Source organism: Heterodontus francisci, chromosome 34 (genome assembly GCF_036365525.1).
Source record: "Heterodontus francisci isolate sHetFra1 chromosome 34, sHetFra1.hap1, whole genome shotgun sequence".
NCBI lineage: Eukaryota > Metazoa > Chordata > Chondrichthyes > Heterodontiformes > Heterodontidae > Heterodontus > Heterodontus francisci.
The window spans coordinates 27,122,513-27,145,302 of record NC_090404.1 but is presented as its reverse complement, the minus strand read 5'-3'; the positions used below and the strand labels follow the sequence as shown (position 1 = coordinate 27,145,302).

General features: G+C 44.8%; 1 pseudogene; it reads right to left on the bottom strand.

Moving 5' to 3' along the window:
- LOC137348766 (zinc finger protein 721-like) overlaps window positions 1-19,919 on the bottom strand; it is a 60,166-nt pseudogene extending 40,247 nt beyond the window's left edge.
- Between the last annotated feature and the right edge of the window lie 2,871 nt (window positions 19,920-22,790).

Sequence of the window (22,790 nt, the reverse complement as noted above, 5' to 3'; positions counted from 1 at the left end):
CCCACTGTTTTTGTTATCTTAATGTTTGAGCTTGGAGCAAGGGCAGTTCATTTTACAGTCAATTCACACCCTCTCTGTTCTAACGCTTTGTCTTTCAGCACACCAGTAACATACCATTTGCCTTTGTTTCATGACCTTCTGGTCAGTTATTCTCTGTGACCTTGTCCTATCAATACCTTCTCTTTTGTTAACTCTTGCCCCACCCCCACTTTATCTGCTTAAAACCTTTTACATTTCCAATATTGGTCAGTTCTGATGAAGGGTCACTGACCTGAAACATTAACTCTGCTTCTCTCTCCACAGATGCTGCCAGACCTGCTGAGTATTTCCAGCATTTCTTGTTTTCATATCTCATCTGCTGTTTTCTTCAAAAATGGGAAGTATTTTCTTGTCTGTAATAGAGCTCTGAACCAAAATCCCTTTTGTTTTTCTGGTTAACAGGTGTATGCATGTGTGTGTGTGTGTTGAATGAGAAGGGCTAAGGTAAAAAGGGGACTTTAAAATTTCTATCTGTGTGTTTATACTTTACTTCATTAATAGGTAAGAGTTGTTTTATAATAAAATGACAATTTTGTTGTTCATTAAAGAAACCTGATTAGTGTGTTATATTCTGGGAAAAATATTTGACCGTATTGGTAAGTGGGAAAATTTAAAATAGACGTTGTAATCTGTGGAGAAGTGGGACTGAATTAATAGTGCACTCCTCCCACCTTGGTCATAACATATATAATTGGGGGCTCTCTTGCTGGCATAAACCCAATACCGATGACATACAATTGTAAGTGGGGTCATAATAAAAGGAAAAATAAAAAAAAGCCAGGTTTCCTTGTGCAATAGAATAAAGTTACTCGATCAGAAAGTCTTTAACAGTTGCTGAAAACTTTCTGGGGAAGGAGGATGTATCCCTGAGTGATTTGAGACACTTAACCAAGGTTAAACTAAAGGATTTGGCAGAACTATTAGATTTAAAACCAGGGGCGAAGAAAGCAGACATAATTGCAGTAATAGCTCAACATTTCAATTGGAAGGTGGCGGCAAACCAGATGGTAGTGAAGTTGAATTAACTAAAATTCAGTTGCAATTGGAAATGAAAAAAAATTGACCTACAATTTCAAATGGAGCAAGCAGAGCAGCAGGAAAGAGAAAGAGAAGGAAGGGAATTCAAATTTAAAAAGCTGGAGCTAAAATAAAGGGGTGGTCTTGACTCCAAGGAAAATACTGGTGAGGAAAGATCTGACCAGCCCAGGACCCAGTGGAGAGCTGTTTAAATTTGTGCAAGCCCTTCCGAAGTTTGAAGAAAGGTGCAGAGAGGCATTTTTCATTTTTTTTTTTGAAAAGATTGCCAAACAGATGAAGTGGCCAAAGAAAAGCTAGACACTGCTTATGCAAAGTAGGTTGATGGGCAGACCTTATGAAGTTTATGCCATGCTTTCTGAGGATGCTTCTGCAGATGAGATGGCAAAAAAGGCTATTCTCGCTGTGTATGAGTTAGTCCCTGAAGCTTACCGACAGAAATTTTGGAACTTCCAGAGATTGTCTGTGCAGACTGAGAGAGAATTTGAGAGGGCAAAGCAAATTAATTTTGATCATTGGATACAGGCAGCAAAAATGGAAGCTACGCATGAGAACCTTAGGGAACTAACTTTCCTGGATGAATAGAAGAATTCACTCCCTCCTTTAGTAAGAACCCATGTAGAGAACCAGAAGGTTTCAATGGGCAGACAGGCAGCAGAAGTTGCTGATGATTAGGAGCTTGTGTTGTAAGCACAAATCCTTGGCCCATCACTCCCACAAACCTGAGAAGGATAGAAGGTGGGAGAGTGAAAGGAAGACAAGTAGCCGGGGACAAGAACTGACAGCCGGGAACACCCTGGGCTGTCATCCTCAGGCCAGAAAGAAAGATGCTGAGGGTGGAAGCGAGGTCTGCAAGCCTAAGTGTTACCATTGTCACAAGATGGGACATCTTCGTGCAGAATGCTGTATACGTTGCGGGGTAAACCCATGGGACTTATGGGGATACACAAAGCCAATGCAGTGAAAGGGGCCCTGACCGAGAGTACAGCAGATCAGGCTGTAACTCTGACTGCAACTGCAAGTCCAAGTCCAAAAACCACTGAGAGTGCAGGGGACGTGAACTTTCAGATACCTGAAAGTTATAGGGAATTCTTGTGGAAAGGAAAAGTAACTCCTTATCCCTCAAATGAGCAGGTAAACCTCTAGTTATAATTAGGGATACAGGAGCTACCCAAACCCTTTGCTGCAGGAAGGCATAACATTTCCACCAGAGAGCGCACTGAATGCCAAGGTTTTAGTGAATGGTATTGGCAGGGAGTATATACCCATATCTTTGTATCAGGTGCACCGAGAGTGTGACTTAATCACAGAGTCATTACAGCGCAGAAGGAGACCATTCATCCCATCGTATTTGCACCAGCTCTCTGAAAGAGCAACTCCCTCAATTCCAATCCCCTGCCTTCTCCCCATATGTCTGGAATGGTAAATATAGATGTCCATAATTTGCCAGTAGATGGAGTTGACTTATTTCTGGGGAATGATTTGGCTGGAGCAAAAGTAGTAGCTTCTCCAGTTGTCACAGAAATACCAAGTGAAGTTAAAGAGATAGAGCAGTTACTGAAAAAGGTTCCAGGAATTTCTCCTTCATGTGTAGTAACCCGAGCAATGGCTAAACATGTTCCATTTTCAGGGTAAAATTGGCACCACCATCAGATAGCCAAAGATCTGAAACTTTCATAGAATCTTAGAAAGAATCATAGAAAGTTTAAGGCACAGAAAGAGGCCACTTGGCCCATCGTGCCTGTGCCGATCGAAAAACAATCCACCTATTCTAATCCCACCTACCAGCATTTGGTCCGTAGCTCTGCAGCTTACCGCACTTGAGGTGCATATCCAGACTCCTTTTGAATGAGTTGAGGGTCTCTGCCTCAACTACCCTCACAGGCAGTGAGTTCCAAACCATCACTATCTTCTGGGTGAAAATGTTTTTCCTCATCTCCCCTCGAATTTTTCTATGAATCACTTTAAATCTATGCCCCTCGTCACTGACCTCTCTGCTATGCAGGCCCCTCAAAATTTTCAACATTTCAATCAGATCTCCCCTCAGCCTTCTCTGTTCCAAGGACAACAACCCCAGCCTATCCAATCTTTCCTCATAGCTGCATTTTTCCAGTCCTGGCAACATCCTCGTAAATCTCCTCTGTACCCTCTCTATTGCAAATACATCCTTTCTGCAATGAGGTGACCAGAACTGCACACAATACTCAAGTTGTGGCCTAATCAATGAGTTATACAGTTCTAGCATAACCTCCCTGCTCTTGTACTCCATACCTAATCTAATAAAGGAAAGGATTCCATATGCATTCTTAACCACTTTATTGACCTGTCCTGCTACTTTCAGGGATCTGTGGACATTCACTCGAAGGCCCCTTACTTCCTCTACACTTCTCAGTATTTTCCGATGAATCGTGTATTCCTTTGCCTTGTTTGACCTCCCCAGATGCATCACCTCACACTTCTCCAAGTTGAATTCTATTTGCCACTTTTTTGCCCATCTGACCAGACTATCAATATCTTCCTCGCTATCTACCACACGGCCAATCTTTGTGTCATCTTTAAACTTCTTGATCATGCCCCCTACATTTACATCCAAATAGTTAATATATACCACTAAAATCAGGGACCCAGTACTGAGCCCTGCGGAACGCCACTGGAAACAGCCCTCCAGTTGCTGAAACAGCCTTCAATAATTACCCTTTGTTTCCTGCCACTGAGCCAATTTTGTATCCACCTTGCTGCATTTCCCTGGATCCCATGGGATTTTATTTTTTTAACCAGTCTGCCATGTGGGACCTTGTTAAAAGCCTTGCTAAAATCCATGTAGACCACATCAACTGCAATACCCTCATCTATCTTCCTTGTTACTTCTTCCAAAGATTCGATTAAGTTGGTCAAACAAGATCTTCCCTTAACAAATCCATGCTGACTGTCCTTGATTAACCTGTGGCTTTCTCAGTGACAGTTTACCCTGAGACTCAGAATAGATTCCAATAATTTGGCCACTACTGAGGTTAGACTGACTGGTCTGTAATTACTCGGTCTATCCTTCGCTCCCTTTTTAAACAGAGGTACAATGTTAGCAATTCTCCAATCTTCCGGCACTACACCTGTATCCTGTGAGGTCTGGAAAATGATGGTCAGACCTTCTGCTATTTCCTCTCTTGCTTCTTTTAACAGCCGAGGATACATTTCATCTGGCCCTGGTGATTTATCAACTTTCAAGAATGCAAATCCCAATAATACTTCCTTCTCCCTATATTTATCACATCCAATACTTCACACTGTTCCTCCTTAACTACAATATCTGCATTTTCCTCTCTTTTGTGAAGACAGACAGGAAGTATTCATTAAGACCCACACCAATATCTTCCGCTCCTACACTTAGGTTACCTTTTTGGTCTTCTATGGGCCCTACTCTCTCCTTAGTTATCCTCTTACTTTTAATATGTTGATAAAACATCTTTGAGTTCACCTTGATTTTGCTTGCCAATATTCTTTCATACCCTCTCTTTGCTTTCCTAATTTCCTTTTTGATTTCAACCCTCCACTTTCTATACTCCTCTCGGCTTTCTGTCATATTGAGTTCTCGGTGTCGGACATAAGCTTTCCTTTCTGCCTTATCTTACCCTGTAGGCTCCTTGACATCCATGGGGCTCTAGAATTGGCGGCCTCACTCTTTTTCTTTGTGGGAACATGTTTACCCTGAACACCTTGAATCTCCCCGTTGAATGCCTCCCACTGTTCTGACACTGATTTACCTTCAAGTAGCTGTTTCCTGTCCACAGTCGCTAAATCATTCCTCAGTTTAGTAAAATTGGCCTTGCCCCAATTGAGAACTCTAACTCCTGTTCTATCTCTGTCTTTTTCCATAATTATGTTAAAACTGACTGAATTATGATCACTATGACCAAAATGCTCTCCCACAGCCACTCCTTCCACCTGCCCATCTTCATTTCTTAAAACTAAATCTAAAACTGCGCCCTCTTGTTGGACTTGTTACAAACAGGGCCAAAAAGCTCTCCTGAATGCACCTCAAGAATTCTGCTCCCTCAATTCCTTTCACACTAAAACTATCCCAGTTAATACTGGGGTAATTAAAATCCCCTACGATTAGTGCCTATTGTTCTTGCACTTCTCAGAGATTTGCCCACAAATCTGGCTTCTATCTCCCTCTGACTGTTTGGGGATCTATAGTACATTCCCAGCCATGTGATTGTCCCATTTTTTCTCCTTAGCTCAATCCATATGGCCTCATTCATTTATTTATTTCGAGATACAGCACTGAAACAGGCCCTTCGGCCCACCGAGTCTGTGCCAACCATCAACCACCCATTTATACTAATCCTACACTAATCCCATATTCCTACCAAACATCCCCACCTGTCCCTATATTTCCCTACCACCTACCTATACTAGGGGCAATTTATAATGGCCAATTTACCTACCAACCTGCAAGTCTTTGGCATGTGGGAGGAAACCGGAGCACCCGGAGGAAACCCACCCAGACACAGGGAGAACTTGCAAACTCCACACAGGCAGTACCCAGAATTGAACCCGGGTCGCTGGAGCTGTGAGGCTGCGGTGCTAACCACTGCGCCGTCCTAATTTGATGAACCTTCCAACATATCATCCCTCCTCACAGCTGTAATAGTTTCCTTGACCAAAATTGCCACTCCCCTTCCTTTCTTATCTCCCTCCCTATTGCGTCTGAAAACCCTGTGACCAGGAACGTTGAGCTGCCATTCCTGTCCCTCCTTAAGCCATGTTTCTGTAATAGCTATGATATCATACTGCCACGTACCTATCTGTGCTCTCAGCTTATCTGCTTCATTTGCTATACTCCTTACATTGAAATTGATATCCTTGAGCACTGCCAAACTCTTTTTTTTTTCTAACCTTTGTTTCCTCTGTCTTCCAGACTCATCCATTAATTTCTCACCTTTCTTTTAATTTCGGATTTTGTCCCAGCTGAGTCTACCCTCAAGTCCCCATTCCCCTGCCAAACTAGCTTAAACCCTCCCCAACAGCACTAGCAAAACATCCCGCAAGGAACTCAGTCCCGGCTCTGTTTAGGTGCAACCCGTCCGGCCTGTACAGGTCCCATCTCCCCCGGAGCTGGTCCCAATGTCCCAGGAACCTGAAGGCCTCCTTCCTACATCATCTTTCCAGTCATGTATTCATCTGTCTTATCCTTCTATTTCTATACTCACTTGCACGTGGCACTCGGAGTAATCCGGAGATTACTACATTTGAGGTCCTGCTTGCTAATTTCTTACCCAGCTCTCTAAATTCTGACTGCAAGACCACATCCATCTTTCTACCTATGTTGTTGGTTCCAATTTGGACCACGACTGCTGGCTGTTTCCCCTCTCCCTTCAGGATGCTCTGCAGCCGCTCAGTGACATCCTTGACCCTGGCACCAGGGAGGCAACACACCATCCTGGATTCAAGTCTGCGGCCACAGAAACGCCTGTATGTTCCCCTGACTGTTGAATCACCTATCACTATGGCTCTTCCAGTCTTCCCTGGTACCCATGGTGCCATAGACTTGGCTCTGGCTGCACTCCCCAGGTGAAGCATCACTTTCCTCAGTATTCAGATCTGAATACCTGTTGGAGAGTCTGATGCATTCAGGGGTCGCCTGCACTACCTGCCTGATTCTTTTTGACTGTCTGGTGGTCACCCATTCCCTCTCTCCCTGCATAATTTTAAGCTGTGGGGTGACTACATCTATAAATTTGCTATCCACGTAGCTCTCATCCTCATGAATGCACCGCAGTGTCACCAACTGCTGCTCAAGTTTCAAGACCCGGAGCTCAAGCTGCTTCAATTGACGACACTTCCTGCACAAATTGTTCTCCAGGATACAGGAAGCATCCTGGATCTCCCACATAGCACAGGAGGTGCACTCCAGAGGTTGAAGCAACCCTGCCATTCCTTTATTTATTCGTTGACCCTTTGCTACTGCTATAAAAAAACCTTACCAATACTACAACAGCTTAGAATTAATAAAACCTTACTAGTACTGATAAATCCTACTAAGAATCAACAGTTCACTAGTTAAAGTAAACCTTACAATAAATAAAATACCAGCTACTCATTCATTCCCTATTAAGCTATTTACACACACACCCTAACAGTATGTACTAACTCAGATATTTACTGATACTCCCTAACAGCAATTACTCACCAACCAATCACCTTGCAGCTTTTCTGTGACATCACTGTTCACTTTGTTTTCAAACTTCGGCACACCTGGACTCCTGCCACTGCTCGACCGCAAGGCAAGTGCTCCAGGCCGCAATCCTCGGGCTCTATTTATCCGCTCCCCGCTCCATGCTCTTCCCGCAGGTCTGCTGCTCTCCCAGAAGCTAAGTGCCGTTCTTTGGGGATTTGGAAAATCCAACGGAAATATTTAATAATTCTTCTCCGATCACGGCTCAGCAAGCTGATCCAGAGTTAAATAAAGTGGCACAATCAGCTCTAACAGAAGTTGAGGCAAAAGGAGTTGCAGAAGACCATAATTAGAATTAGAATTAGAACATTACAGCGCAGTACAGGCCCTTCAGCCCTCGATGTTGCGCCGACCTGTGAAACCATCTGACCTACACTATTCCATTTTCATCCATATGTCCATCCAATGACCACTTAAATGCCCTTAAAGTTGGCGAGTCTACTACTGTTGCAGGCAGGGCGTTCCACGCCCCTACTACTCTCTGCGTAAAGAAACTACCTCTGACATCTGTCCTATATCTTTCACCCCTCAACTTAAAGCTATGTCCCCTCGTGTTTGCCATCATCATCCGAGGAAAAAGACTCTCACTATCCACCCTATCTAACCCTCTGATTATCTTGTATGTCTCGATTAAGTCACCTCTCCTCCTCCTTCTCTCTAACGAAAACAACCCCAAGTCCCTCAGCCTTTCCTCGTAAGACCTTCCCTCCATACCAGGCAACATCCTAGTAAATCTCCTCTGCACCCTTTCCAAAGCTTCCACATCCTTCCTATAATGCGGTGACCAGAACTGCACGCAATACTCAAGGTGCGGTCTCACCAGAGTTTTGTACAGCTGCATCATGACCTCGTGGCTCCGAATCTCGATCCCCCTACTAATAAAAGCTAACACACCATATGCCTTCTTAACAGCCCTATTAACCTGGGTAGCAACTTTCAGGGATTTATGTACCTGGACACCAAGATCTCTCTGCTCATCTACACTACCAAGAATCTTCCCATTAGCCCAGTACTCTGCATTGCTGTTACTCCTTCCAAAGTGAATCACCTCACACTTCTCCGCATTAAACTCCATTTGCCATCTCTCAGCCCAGCTCTGCAGCCTATCTATGTCCCTCTGTACCCTACAACACCCTTCGACACTATCCACAACTCCACCGACCTTCGTGTCATCCGCAAATTTACTAACCCACCCTTCTACACCCTCATCCAGGTCATTTATAAAAATGACAAACAGCAGTGGCCCCAAAACAGAACCTTGCGGTACACCACTAGTAACTAAACTCCAGGATGAACATTTGCCATCAACCACCACCCTCTGTCTTCTTTCAGCTAGCCAATTTCTGATCCAAAGCTCTAAATCACCTTCAACCCCATACTTCCGTATTTTCTGCAATAGCCTACCGTGGGGAACCTTATCAAACGCCTTACTGAAATCCATATACACCACATCCACGGCTTTACCCTCATCCACCTGTTTGGTCACCTTCTCGAAAAACTCAATAAGCTTTGTGAGGCACGACCTACCTTTCACAAAACCGTGCTATCGCAAATGAACTTATTCTTTTCAAGATGATTATAAATCCTATCTCTTATAACCTTTTCCAACATTTTACCCACAACCGAAGTAAGGCTCACAGGTCTATAATTACCAGGGCTGTCTCTACTCCCCTTCTTGAACAAGGGGACAACATTTGCTATTCTCCAGTCTTGCGGCACTACTCCTGTCGACAATGACGACATAAAGATCAACAACAATGGCTCTGCAATCTCCTCCTTGGCTTCCCAGAGAATCCTAGGATAAATCCCATCTGGCCCAGGGGACTTATCTATTTTCACACTTTCCAAAATTGCTAACACCTCCTCCTTGTGAATCTCAATCCCATCTAGCCTAGTAGGCTGTATCTCAGTAATCTAATGATACTATTAAATGGGATTCTGATAAGGAAGTGGAGACCACTTCACAGACCTGTGGATGAAGAATGGACGGTTGTTCAGACAGTGGTGCTGCCAAATTATTGCCGGGAATTACTAAGCTTCGCACATGAAATTTCGATGGCGAGACATGTGGGGATCCAGACGATCAAATCACATCTCAGCCAAATTTGTACTGGCCAGGTCTTTCCAAAAACGTGTTGCCATTTTGTAAAAAATGCCTGATTGTGGGAAAACCACAACCTGCATAAAACCGGCACCTCTAATTCCGATAGCAGTTTTTGGGGAACCATTTAGTACGCCGTTGGTCGACTGTGTAGGACCTTTACAGAAAACATCAATATATACTCACTATCATGAATATGGCTACTTGGTTCCCAGAGGCCATTTCCTTAAGAACAATTTCTGCTCGGGTCCTGGTAGAGAAGTTAACCCAGTTCATCAGTAAATATGGATTACTGACTGAGATTCAGTGGAATCAAGGGTTTAATTTTATATCTGAACATTTTCAGGAAGTTATGGGTAACTTGGGTTTAACACAGTTGAAGTCTTCAGCATAGCACCCATAAATACAAGGGGCTTTAGAAAGATCCCATCACAGCCTCAAAATGATGATCAGCGCATACAGTCATGAATATCCCCCTGATTGGGATAAAGGGCTGGAATTTCTTTTGCTTGCCACTAGGGATTCACCTATCGAATCAACAGGTTTTAGTCCTTTTGAATTAGATTGCAGGCATGAGATAAGAGGTCCTGTAAAATTAATGAAAGAAAGGTTTTTGGAACAGAGGAAGGAATCTTCTGTGCGAGATTTAAGGCTTCCCAAGCAACTATGAAGAAATGGGCAGACAAGCATACCAAGACCCAAACATTTCAACCAGGGTATTACTGCCCTTCCAGGGTCAGCTGCTGAAAGCACGGTTCAGTGGTCCGTATAAAGTGGTCAAGAGAATTGGTAAAGTAAATAATTTGAGTGACACCCCAGATTGCCCGACACACCAGCAAGTTCACACTGGGGAGAGGCCATTCACCTGCTCTGTGTCTGGGAAGGGATTTACTCAGTCATCCCACCTGCTGACACACCAGCAGGTTCACAAGCGACTGCAGGGGTTGGATTCTGCTGTTGTTGCTGCTGCTAATCACATCCAGAACTGAACCGTGTTCATTCTAACAGTGGGGTTTATATCTGCTGATGTTAATATTCTTTACAGCTGGGGTGGAGTTTAATATTCTGGCAATCAATTTGCTTTACATTGTAAGCTTTAATCTTCAAATAAAGTACCTCCCTTTGGGCTATTCTCAAGGTTTTGTGGGACGAAACCATTGATTTACTTGTACTTCTTGCAATTTACTAGATTATATTCACTGCTCACGATCTGGTCTGTCCTATATTGGGAAGACCAAACACAGACTGGTTCATCAATTTGAGGAACATCTCCATTCAGTCTGCAAGCGTGACCCTGAGTTTCCGGTCACTTCCCACTTTAATTCTCTGTCCCACTCCCACTCTGACCTCTCTGTCCTCGGCCTCCTGCACTGTTCCAATGAAGCTCAATGGGAGCTCGAGGAACAGCAGCTCATCGTTCAATTGGACACTTTACAACCTTCCGGACTCAACACAGAGTTCTGCAGTTTCTGTAACAACAGAGAGTTGTCGGGATCTGGAACGCTCCACCTGAAAAGGTGGTGGAACCTGATTCGATCAGTCATTTTAAAAGGGAGTTGACAGATATTTGAGAATGAGGAACTTACAGGCTTACAAACAACAAGCGGGTGTGTGGGACTAAGCACGACTGTTCTTTCAAAGGGCCAGCACAAACACAAAGGGTTGAATGGCCTCCTTCTGTGCTGTAAGTTTCTCTGATTCTAGGAGTTGGCCATTTAGCCCCTTGAGCCTGTTCCACCATGCAATGAGATCATGGCTGATCTGTGACCTAACTCTATAAACCCGCCTTTGTCCCATATCCATTAATACCTTTGGTTAACAAAGATCTATCAATGTCAGATTTAAAATTAACATTGATCTGACATCAACTGCTGTTTGTGGAAGAGAGTTCCAAACTTCTACCACCCTTTGTGTGTAGAAGTGTTTCCTAACTTCACTCCTGAAAGGTCTGGCTCTAAGATTTGCACTATGCCCTCAAGTACTAGATTCCCCAAAAGTGGAAATAGTTTCTCTCTATCTACCCAATCAGTTCCAATTAACATCTTGAACATTTCAATCAAATTACCGTTAATCTTCTAAATTCTGGGGAATACAACCCTCACAGTGAGTGATGCATTTTAGCAGCAGGGATAGGAAGAGAGGCGATATACACTTTATCGTACAGTTCTCAAGAGTATGCAGGGACAGAGGGACCTGGGTGTTCATGTGCATAGATACATGAAGGTGGCAGGGACCTATTGACAGAGTATTTAGCGAAGTGTATGGGACCCTGCGCTTCATAAATGGAGGTACTGAGTACAAAAACAGGGAAGTTATGTTTAACTTTTATGAATCTCTCGTTCAACCACAACGATAGTATTGCTGATGGTACAAGGACTAGGGGACACAGATTAAGGTCTTGGGTAAGAGATACAGGAGGGATGTGAAGCAGAACTTTTACACACAATGGCTGGTAATGACCTGGAAATAGCTGCCACCGAGGGTGGTGGAAGCTGAGAGTATGAATGATGTTAAAAGGAAATTGGATGGGCACCTGGAAATAAATTGCAGGGCCATGGGAACAGACTGGGGGAATGAGACTGACTGGATTTCTCTACAGAGCTGGCAATGGACTAAAGGCCTTCTTCTGTACCAGAATGACTCTGACTCATTTGTGTAATCTCTCCTTGTAATTTAACCCGGAACTGAACAGAGTACTCCAGGTGTGGTCATAAGAACATAAAGAGCTGACAAATAGGAACGGGAGTAGGCCATTCGGCCCCTCAAGCCTGCTCCATCATTCAATAAGATCGTGACTGATCGGATTGTGGCCTTAACACCACTTTCCTGTTAGCTCCACAGAACTCCCTTGTCAATCAAAAATCTGTCCAGCTCAGCCTTGAATATATTCAATGACCCAGCCTCCACTGCTCTCTGGGGTAAAGAATTCCAAACACTAACAACCCTCAGAGAAGAAATTCCTCCTCATCTCCATTGCTTACTTCAGGTCTCATCAGGACATTGTGCACCTTGGTGCTTTTCCAGTCACATTTGAAATCTTTTCCCACAGACAGAACAGACAAACCTTTTTCCTTCCACATTCAAAGGCCGACGATATTGAGGTCCAGATGAATCACGTGACTCAGTCAAATCTTGATCTGCTACTTAGTTTCAGTTTCCTGTCTGCAAATCCTCCCCTTCTAACACCCTGGAAAAGAAGCTTACAAAAGCCATCACTAAATATAGGACTGAACTACGGAATAGACAATTCGAGATTCCATGGAACATTCTTTCCTTATTTGTTCCCCCAAACATGTGGCCCATTTAATCTAAAAGTAGCCAAAATAAGCAACAAAATCCCATCTAAAGCAAATGGAAAAATACTGCTGATGCAAGTTGGATCCAAAATTGGCTCGATGACAAGAAACAAAGGGTAGTAGTCGACAGATGTTTTTGTGAATGGAAAGCTGTTTCCACTGGCGTTCCACAGGGCTTAGTGTTGGGTCCCTTGCTGTTTGTGGTATATCTTAATGATCTGGACTTAAATGTGGGAGGCATAATTGGGAAATTTGTAGATGACATAAAAATTGTAGTTGAAATTGAGGAGAATAGCCGTAGACTCCAGAATGATATCAATGGTTTGGTTGAGTGGGCGGAAAAGTGGAAAATGGAATTCAATCCGGAGAAGTGTGAGGTAATGCACTGGGGGAGAGTAAATAAAGTGAGGGAATACACAATGAACAGGAAGATATTGATATAGAAGAAGTGAGAGACCTTGGAGTGCAGGTCCACAGGTCCGTGAAGGTGGCAGGACAGGTAGATCGAGTGGTGAAGAAGGCATATGGAATTCTGTCCTTTATTGACCGAGGTACAGAATACAAAAGCAGGGATGTAATGCTGGAACTGTACAAAATGCTGGTTAGGCCACAGCTGGAATATTGCATACAGTTCTGGACACATTACAGGAAGGACAGAATTGCTCTGGAGAGAGTACAGAGGAGATTTACGAGAATGTTGCCAGGACTTGAAAGTTGCAGTCATGAGGAAAGATTGGATAGGCTTGGGTTGTTTTCCTTAGAACAGAAGAGGCTGAGGGGTGACTTAATTGAGGTGTACTAAATTATGAGGGGCTTAGATAGAGTAGACAGGAAGGACCTGTTTCCCCTAGCGGAGAGGATAATTACCGGGGGTGCAGAGTTAAGGTAATTGGTAGAAGGATTAGAGGGGACAAGAGGAAAAACTTTTTCCACCCAGAGGGTGGTGGGTGTCTGGAATTCACTGCCCGGAATGATGGTGAGGCAGAAACCCTCAATTCATTTAAAAGTTACCTAGACATGCACCTAAAATTCTGTAACCTACAAGGCGATGGACCAGGTGTTGGAAGGTTGGATTAGATTGGGCTAGTTTTTTCAGTTGGTGCAGACATGATGGGCTGAATGGCCTCCTTCTGTGCCGTAACATTCCTATGGTTCTGTAAGAGCTGGGAGGTTATGGTGGAACCGTATAAAACACTGGTTAGGCCACAGCTGGAGTACTGCATGCAATTCTGGTCACCGCACTGTCGGAAAGGTGTGGTTGGCTGAGAGAGGGTATAGAGCAGATTTACGGGGATGTTGCCTGGACTGAAGAATTTTAATTATGAAGATTGGATACGTTAGGTAAAACTAAAAGCAAAATACTGCAGATGCTGGAAATCTGAAATAAAAACAGAAAGTGCTGGAAATACTCAGCAGGTCTGGCAGCATCAGTGGACAGAGACGTAGAGTTAATGTTTCAGGTCTGTAACCTTTCATCAGAACTTGCAAAGGTTAGAAATGTATTAGGATTTAAGCAAGTAAAGCAGGGGTGGGGAGAAAGAGAACAAAAGGGAAGTTGTGTGATAGGACAGAGGGCCAGAGAGATTAACTGACAAGGAGATCATGGGGTAAAGGCAAAGAGAGTGTCCTAATGACATGATGAAAGACAAAGCATTAGTGGAGAGAGTGTTAATGACAGAATAATGAACAGCTCAAGCCAAAAGCACAAACATGAAAAACCTTCTTCCTTGAACAGAGGCCCAACCAGTTCCCATTCACCAGCACCCTCCTGTGCCTGGCAGCAGAAACAAAACTGGGAGACAGGAAGCACTAGTTACTCCGATTGTTTGGCACTTGCCTGTGCGCTGGTCTCCTGTGGTCAGAATAGGGAACATTCTCCACCATGGACAATGCTGGGTAAAAACCCCGCCATCGCAGCCCCAAAGAAATGTAATTGTGTTTTTGCTGTAATGGTGTGAAGACTGGGGCTGGACCAATCAATAAAATTAGGAAAAAATAAATACAGAAACCAATTGCACGGACTCCCCATTATCCACCAGAAAGGAGGGGAATGGGAACTGGGACCAATCCAGATTCCCCAAAACAGCAGCAATAACAGCAGAATCCAACCCCTCCAGTCACAGTGGTGTGTCAGCATGTGGGTGAATGAGTGAATCTCTTCACACACACAGAACATTTAAACAGTCTCTCTCCAGTAAGAATGTGCTGATTATGGATCAAATCCTTTGAACTTTGAAAGCTGGGATGTTAACAGGTGGGAAAACTGAGTAAATCCCTTCACACAGGTGAAGTATCTGAACGGTCTCTCTCCAGTGTGACTGTGCTGGTCTATCAGTAAATGGGATGACTGAGTGAATCCATTTCCACATTCAGCTGGTGAACACCCTCTCCCTGACGTGACTACACCCAGGAGTTTCCAGCTCAGACTGGAACTGAATCCCTGCCCACAGTCAACAACAACAATGTGCATTGATATAGCACCTTTAACACATTCCGAGAGTCTTCACAGGAGCATTACTACTTTTGAGGTCCTGCTTGCTAATTTCCGACCAGCTCCCTAAATTCTGACTGCAGGACCACATCCCTCTTTCTGCCTATGTCGTTGGTACCAATGTGGATACCACTGCTGGCTGTTCACCCTCCCCCCTCAGGGTGCTCGACAGCCATTCAGTGACATCCTTGACCCTGGCACGAAGAAGGCAACACATCTGCGGCTGCAGAAACACCTGTCTATTCCCCTAACTATCGAATCTCCTATCACTATTGCTTTTCCAGTCTTCTTTTTGCCCCCCTGTGCAGCTGAGCCACCTGTGGTGCCATGGCCTTGGCTCTGGCTGCATTTCCCAGATGAACTATCACTCTCATTGGTATTCAAAACTGAATACTAGCTGGAAAGTGAGATGTACTCAGGGGACTCCTGCACTACCTGCCTGTTTCTTCATGACTGTCTGTTGTTCACCCATTCCCTCTCTCCCTGCATACTCTTAAGCTGAGGGGTGACCACATCTATAAACATGCTATCCACGGAGCTCTCAACCTCACGGATGCACCGTAGTGACACCAGTTGCTGCTCATGCTCTGAAACCCAGAACGGGCTGCTGCAACTAAGGACACTTCCTGCACAAATGGCCATCCAGGACATGGGAAGTATCCCGGTGCTTGCATATAGCACAGGGTGTGCCTCAAGCAGGCTGTAAGAAGAGAACCCACCGGGGTGAGGCCTCAAGGGAAGCTCGAAGAGAAGGCACCCAGCAGGGGCAGCTGGAGAGAGAGAGAGAGAGAGAGAGAGAGAGAGGGAACGCCTGCTCTGTGAAGATATACAATGAAAGGCTGTGGAAACATGAAGTTTTTTTTTGAGAGACAAAGTCTTGTGGAGGAGGAAAGGGCCCACAGGATGATCGGAAATCACATTATCCACAGATGTGCAGGTCAGAGGTGCTTGGAGAAGTGAGCAAAGGAAAATATGGTTTTTTTGAAAAGTCTGGGAGATCCAGCACATTGGAACTGGGAGAAATTTGGGGCTTTTAACCGCAAACAATATTGTCATCAAAAAGGATTGTGTAGTATATCAGTGTCGTGTGGGATATTCAAGGGTTGAACAAGTAAATAAATATTTCTGATTGTAATTTGGGGTATTAGCTATTTACAAAGTGCTATTTAGTTCATTGAGGATTTGTTCTAATGCAAGAAGTGTAGCAGGTAAGGCAGATGAACTTAGGGCTTGGATTAGTACCTGGGAGTATGATGTTATTGCTATTACTGAGACTTGGTTGAGGGAAGGGCATGATTGGCAACTAAATATCCCAGGATATCGATGCTTCAGGCGGGATAGAGAGGGAGGTAAAAGGGGTGGAGGAGTTGCATTATTGGTCAAAGAGGATATCACAGCTGTGCTGAAGGAGGGCACTATGGAGGACTCGAGCAGTGAGGCAATATGGGCAGAACTCAGAAATAGGAAGGGTGCGGTAACAATGTTGGGGCTGTACTACAGGCCTCCCAACAGCGAGCGTGAGATAAAGGTACAAATATGTAAACAGATTATGGAAAGATGTAGGAGCAACAGGGTGGTGGTGATAGGAGATTTTAATTTTCCCAACATTGACTGGGATTCACTTAGTGTTAGAGGTCTAGATGGAGCAGAATTTGTAAGGAGCATCCAGGAGGGTTTTCTAGAGCAGTATGAAAATAGTCCAACTCGGGAAGGGGCCATACTGGACCTGGTGTTGGGGAATGAGCCCAGCCAGGTGGTTGAAGTTTCAGTAGGGGACTACTTTGGGAATAGAGATCACAATTCCGTAAGTTTTAGAATACTCATGGACAAAGATGAGAGTGGTCCTAAAGGAAGAGTGCTAAATTGGGGGAAGGCCAACTATACCAAAATTCGGCAGGAGCTGAGGAATGTAGATTGGGAGCAGCTGTATGAAGGTAAATGCACATTTGATATGTGGGAGGCTTTTAAAGAGAGGTTGATTAACGTGCAGGAGAGACATGTTCCTGTGAAAATGAGGGATAGAAATGGCAAGATTAGGGAACCATGGATGACAGGTGAAATTGTGAGACTAGCTAAGAGGAAAAGGGAAGCATACATAAGGTCTAGAAGGCTGAAGAAAGACGAAGCTTTGAAAGAATATCGGGAATGTAAGACCAATCTGAAACGAGGAATTAAGAGGGCTAAAAGGGGTCATGAAATATCTTTAGCAAACAGGGTTAAGGAAAATCCCAAAGCCTTTTATTCATATATAAGGAGCAAGAGGGTAACTAGAGAAAGGATTGGCCCACTCAAGGACAAATGAGGAAAGTTATGCGTGCAGTCAGAGAAAATGGGTGAGATTCTAAACGTGTACTTTGCATCGGTATTCACCGAGGAGAGGGACATGACGGATGTTGAGGTTAGGGACAGATGTTTGATTACTCTAGGTCAAGTCAGCATAAGGAGGGAGGAAGTGTTGGGTATTCTAAAAGGCATTAAGGTGGACAAGTCCCCAGGTCCGGATGGGATCTATCCCAGGTTACTGAGGGAAGCGAGAGAGGAAATAGCTGGGGCCTTAACAGATATCTTTGCAGCATCCTTAAACACGGGTGAGGTCCCGGAGGACTGGAGAATTGCTAATGTTGTCCCCTTGTTTAAGAAGGGTAGCAGGGAAAATCCAGGTAATTATAGACCGGTGAGCCTGACGTCAGTGGTAGGGAAGCTGCTGGAGAAGATACTGAGGGATAGGATCTATTCCCATTTGGAAGAACATGGGCTTATCAGTGATAGGCAACATGGTTTTGTGCAGGGAAGGTCATGTCGTACCAACTTAATAGAATTCTTTGAGGAAGTGACAAAGTTGATTGATGAGGGAAGGGCTGTAGATGTCATATACATGGACTTCAGTAAGGCGTTTGATAAGGTTCCCCATGGTAGGTTGATGGAGAAAGTGAAGTCGCATGGGGTCCAGGGTGTACTAGCTAGATGGCTAAAGAACTGGCTGGGCAACAGGAGACAGAGAGTAGCAGTGGAAGGGAGTTTCTCAAAATGGAGACGTGTGACCAGTGGTGTTCCACAGGGATCCGTGCTGGGACCACTGTTGTTTGTGATATACATAAATGATTTGGAGGAAAGTATAGGTGGTCTGATTAGCAAGTTTGCAGACGACACTAAGATTGGTGGAGTAGCAGATAGTGAAGGGGACTGTCAGAGAATACAGCAGAATATAGATAGATTGGAGAGTTGGGCAGAGAAATGGCAGATGGAGTTCAATCAGGGCAAATGCGAGGTGATGCATTTTGGAAGATCCAATTCAAGAGTGAACTATACAGTAAATGGAAAAGTCCTGGGGAAAATTGATGTACAGAGAGATTTGGGTGTTCAGGTCCATTGTTCCCTGAAGGTGGCAACGCAGGTCAATAGAGTGGTCAAGAAGGCATACGGCATGCTTTCCTTCATTGGACGGGGTATTGAGTACAAGGGTTGGCAGGTCATGTTACAGTTGTATAAGACTTTGGTTCGGCCACATTTGGAATACTGCGTGCAGTTCTGGTCGCCACATTACCAAAAGGATGTAGATGCTTTGGAGAGGGTGCAGAGGAGGTTCACCAGGATGTTGCCTGGTACGGAGGGCGCTAGCTATGAAGAGAGGTTGAGTAGATTAGGATTATTTTCATTAGAGAGACGGAGGTTGAGGGGGGGACCTGATTGAGGTGTACAAAATCATGAGAGGTATAGACAAGGTGGATTGCAAGAAGCTTTTTCCCAGAGTGGGGGATTCAATTACTCGGGGTCACGAGTTCAAAGTGAGAGGGGAAAAGTTTAGGGGGGATATGCATGGAAAGTTCTTTACGCAGAGGGTGGTGGGTGCCTGGAACGCGTTGCCAGCGGAGGTGGTAGACGCGGGCACGCTAGCGTCTTTTAAGATGTATCTAGACAGATACATGAATGGGCAGGAAGCAAAGAGATACAGACCCTTAGAAAATAGGTGACATGTTTAGATAGAGAATCTGGATCGGCGCAGGCTTGGAGGGCCGAAGGGCCTGTTCCTGTGCTGTAATTTTCTTTGTTCTTTGAGTTGTAATAATAAGACTTAAAACGTGAAATCTTGTGTAATTTCTTAAATAGGCATTCATATCTAGTATTTTTCATGTTGAGCATTTCTCTGAGGTCATAAATAACTAGAAAAAGGGATTAATCTGGATTCCTCTTTGTTTGTCAGTACAGACATAATGGGCTGAATGGCCTCCTTCTGTGGCATTGATTTTCTATAGCGCAGGATGAGCAGTGTGGAGGTTGGAGCAGTCCGACCATTCCTCTATCTAATCGATAATAAACCTTACTAATACACATAAACCTCACGACTTAAAAACAAAAGAGAAGACTCACCAGCAACCCATTCCCCTTCTGTTAGTGTCACTTAAATCTAGGGAAGCTCCCACTTATTCTGATGAAAACTGGAATGTTTAATTTCCAGTTCCTTGGACTAACTTCCTCACTTTGGAGAAAGGGAAACAAAGCTACAATACTTACCAGCCAATCAACTCACAGGCTTCCTGACTCGGTGGAAACGGGAGAAGAAACGGGGAAGCGGTGGCTCGGATGGGGGAGGCGCTGCACCATCGCATTAATGATGCCCCCTCCTTCCCCCGGGGCCCTCGCCACACGTCCGCCGAAGCCAGGGGGTCAGAAAGCCGCTGAGATTCGGTGCTGTTCAGGCTGCACTCGGCCCCGCTCAGCTTCCTGGAACAGCACTGCGCATGCTCCAAGCGGACAGACGTCCTCCGAGGCTGATCGTTGCAGCGCCTGCGCGTTGCTGTCCTTGGGCTGGCGATAGGCCGTGTTCACTCGCGCGATGCATACTGGTCTGTCTGGGCTGCCATTTAAATATCAGAGAATGATGGGAAGTTTCATAATCAGAAAAATAAAATGGTATAAAAAGGCGAACATATATTAACGACGCCGCGTTTGCTGGCAATGTAACCACTAGGTGGAGCATCAATGGCACATGCGCAAATGCAGCCTCATCAACTGAAATGTCTGCGAAGTCTCAGGCAGCTGCCAGGAATAAAGATGGCGCTCCACAATTTGACACAAAAACATCAACTAAACCCAAACCACCTCAAGGGTCGCAATCGCCGCGTTCAGGTCCCCTCTCAATCACCGTTTCTCTTCCACGCTGCTTCCGGCGCCCGTCTGCTCGCCATTCCCGACGATTCGCCGCTCCCCTGGTTGCGAACTCCCATCCGCCACTCGTCTTGGAGATTCCATGGCGGAGCCATTCTCGGCGCTAAAAAAAAATGACCCCTATTTACAATTCAGGAGTCCAGTGCGCCGGCGTCGCACGAAAAAGTGCTTGGGGCATGCACATTGCTGAACTGCCTTTCGCGCAGGCGCAGTGCGAGTTATAGCGGTGGCCGGCCATTTCCGGTGAAAGTAAAATACTGCAGATGCTGGAAATCTGAAACAAAAACAAAAAGTGCTGGAAAAACTCAGCAGGTCTGGCAGCATCTGTGGAGAGAGAAGCAAAGTTAACGTTTCAGGTCTAACCTTTGCCAGTTCTGATGAAAGGTCACACACCTTAAACGTTAACTTTGCTTCTCTCTCCACAGATGCTGCTGGACCTGCTGAGTTTTTCCAGCACTTTTTGTTTTTGTTTGTGAGTTACATCTGGGCAGGAACACGCACTGCTTCCCCTTTTCTTCCTGGGATGTTTTACTGGAGTCATGTTGCTGAGCGTTTCTAAACTCTGTGTCCCTATCCCAGTAATGTAGGTGGATTGTAGGTTGCTGTCAATGTTGGACTATATTGCATCTCCACATTCTTTCTCCTTCTCCCACTCCAGGTTCCAGGCTGCAGGCTCCGTTGGATCGATGCACCTGAAACGTTAACTCTGTTTCTCTCTCCACAGATGCTGCCTGAAAAGCTGAGTATTTCCAGCATTCTCTCCTTTTATTTCAGATTTCCAGCATCAACAATTTTTTGCTTTTATTTTATTGCACGTGTTGCTCACAAAACTGAGTCGAGAAACACAGATAGACCAATTAAAAGCTGGTTGGTGTTGGGGTGGGTGTGGGCTGTGGAAGTCAGTCCCTGACCTCCTTGTTTGGGTCTTTTCTGTTGCATCAGTTTGATCTGGAGTGGAGATGGAGGAGCAGCTGCTGGCTTTAATCCCGAGTACTTTTGAGCCTAGTCAGCCTAGCAATTTCCAATGTGAGACTGTCAAGGGAGGTAGATTCCAGGGGAGATGAGGTTGCAAAACAGACACCAACCATTCAGTGTAAAAGAGTATTGTTTTCGTAACAAGTATTTCTGTAGAGGCTTTTAATCCATTTCACATAAACAGATTTTTTTTTAAACTTCATTCTTGGGGTATGGACATCCCTAGTCAGACCAGCATATATTACCAACCCCCAGTTTCCATTGAGAGGGTGATGGTGGGCTTCCTTCTTGAACTGTTGCAGTCTGTGTGGTGAAGGTGCTCCCACAATGGTATTATAAAAGGAGTTACAGGCTTTTCACCCAGTGATGATAAAGAAACGGTGATATATGTCCAATTTAACATCAACTTTTATTTATATAGCGCCTTTAATGTAATACAATGTTCCAATGTGTTTCACAGGAGTGTTTTCAAGCAACATTTGATACTGAGCCACAGAAGGAGATTTGGCAGATGACCAAAAATTTGATCAGAGAGTTGGGTTTTAAGAAGGTGAGGTAGCGAGGCGGAGTGGATTAGGGAGGGATTTCCAAATGTTTATACCCTTGACAGCTGAAGGCACGGCCACCAGTGGTGGAGCAATGAAAATCGAGGATGCTCAAGATGCCAGAATTAGATGATCCCTGATCTCTCGGAGGGTTGTAGGGCTGGAGGAGATTATAAAGATAGTGAGGGGAGAGGGCATGGAGGGATTTGAAAACAAGGATGAGGATTTTAAAATAGAGGTGCTGCTTAACTGGGAGCCTGTGTAGGCCAGTGAGCACAGTGGTGATGAGTGAACAGGACTTGGTTCGAGTAAGGACACAGGCAGCAGAGTTTTGGATGATCTCAAGTTTACGGAGGGTAGAATGTGGGAGGCCGGACAGGAGTGTGTTAGAATATTCAGGTTGAGAGGTAATAAATACATGGATGTAAGTTTCAGAGGCAGATGAGCTGAGGCAGTGGTGAAGTCTGGTGATGTTACTGAGGTGGAAATAGGCGATCTGAGTGATGGTGCTGATATGCAGTCAGAAGCTCATCTTGGGGTGAAATATGATACCAAGGTGATGAATGGTCTGGCTGAGCCTCAGACAGTTGCCAGGGAGAGCGATAGAGTTGGTAGCTAGGGAGTGGAGTTTTGGGCAGCACAGTGGTGCAGTGGTTAGCACCGCAGCCTCACAGCTCCAGCGACCCGGATTCAATACTGGGTACTGCCTGTGTGGAGTTTGCAAGTTTTCCCTGTGACTGCGTGGGTTTTCGTCGGGTGCTCCAGTTTCCTCCCACAGCCAAAGACTTGCAGGTTGATAGGTAAATTGGCCATTATAAATTGCCCCTAGTATAGGTAGGTGGTAGGGGGATGTGGTAGGAATATGGGATTAAACGTAATTAGTATAAATGGGTGGTTGATGGTCGGC